Raw genomic sequence first — 1693 nt, forward strand, 5'->3', positions numbered from 1 at the left:
TGTGTGTGTGTGTGTGTGTGTGTGTGTGTGTGTGTGTGTGTGTGTGTCTGAGTCTGTATGTCTGAGCCATAGCACTCATGTGGAAGTCAGAGGACAACTTACAAGATAGGTTTCCTTTTTCCCAGGGATCAAACTCAGGTCAGCAAACTTGTTAGCAAGCACATTTACCTTGCTGTTCTCCCCTCTGCTTTTCTGAAAGACAGAAACCAACAAGGCAGCTTTATTCTACGGAAGTGACTAAAATCCTTATTGTCCTACTGATGGGCAAGACTCCAAAGCAAGACTAGCATCTAACACTTTAGTGGGTGTTCCTGAGTGCCTGTGAAGTGGAGGACACTCACTCTCCACTCCTGACTGTGTTGACTCACTTATGTCACAAGTGTATTGTTAGTTTCCTCCCTTTACAGGTGAAGAGACAGAGGCACAGCAGGCTGTGTAATTTGCCCAAATTTACCCGACTGCAGAACAGTTAAAATGGAATTCAAACCTAAGAATTCCGGTCTCAGTGTCCATCTTTGTTATCATACTGCATTGAGAGTGTGGCTGGCTTCATAAGAGCCATGGTGCTTTTCTTCCTGACTTTGCATTGGAAGCATCCAGTGACCTTGTGAAGCTGCAGATGTTGATCCATAATGTCAGAGGTAGCACAGAGACTACCTCCTCCTCCTCCTTCTCCTCCTCCTCCTTCTTCTTTTCTCTTTTCTTGAAAACAGATTTTTTTTTCATATAATATATCCCGATTATGGTTTCCCCTTCCTCTGATCCTCCCCAGTTTCTCCACTTCTCCCCTCTGGATCCACCATTTCCTTTCTCTCTTTCATTCTAATCTCCATCCATCTACTTCTCATCTACTTTTAAAATTTAACCTTGTTATCATTATTATTACTCTCTCTCTCTCTCTCTCGCTGTGTGTGTGTGTGTGTGTGTGTGTGTGTGTGTAGGTCAGAGGATAACACTGTGGAGTTGTTTCTTCCCTATCTTGATGTATGTTCTGGGGGTCAAATTCAGTCATCAGGCTGGCTCGGCAAACACTCAACCTTTAGAACTATGGCCCTCTTGCCCACCTTAACCTTCTGAGTGGATTTTCAGCTTCCACCATCTACAACTCAGGTCAACCTTACAGTAGGGTCACTGGTTCCTTGAACTGAGCTTTTGTGGAGCTGGGGAACATTCCCCCTTCTTTCCTCCTTTCTTCTCCCCCTCCCTTCCTGTCTCATCATTTCTCTTCTTCCCTCTCTTCCCCTTTTCCTTCTACCTCTTCTCTGTCTCTCTTTTTCAACAGAGTCTCCTTATATAGCATTGGCTGTTCTGAAACTGACTGTGTGGACCAGACTGTCTTTGACCTTACTGTGTTCCTTCTGCCTCTGCCTTCCAAGTGCTGAAATTACAGGTGTGTACAATCAACTTTCCAGAACATTTGTTTTTCCACTGGCTTATTATCTACCAGACTCTTCCAATGGTTTGATGATGGAGCTCTGTTCTTCTGCACTCTTAGTCACCTTTATGCAGGTTGGATTTAGGAACCATTAGCTCAAGCACCCATACTCCCTCTCTAGGAAAATATTTTCTCAGCTGTGATGCTCTCAATTCAGAGAAGAGAATCTCCAGACTCGACAGAATCTTTGATGTCATTTCTACCTTTGCCACTCAAATGTGGCCTTCAGACGTGCAAAGCTGCTAACTCCTATGAGAA

This window comes from Psammomys obesus, unplaced genomic scaffold (assembly GCF_907164565.1).
Source record: "Psammomys obesus unplaced genomic scaffold, mPsaObe1.curated_primary_1811, whole genome shotgun sequence".
In the NCBI taxonomy this organism is placed as follows: Eukaryota; Metazoa; Chordata; class Mammalia; order Rodentia; family Muridae; genus Psammomys; species Psammomys obesus.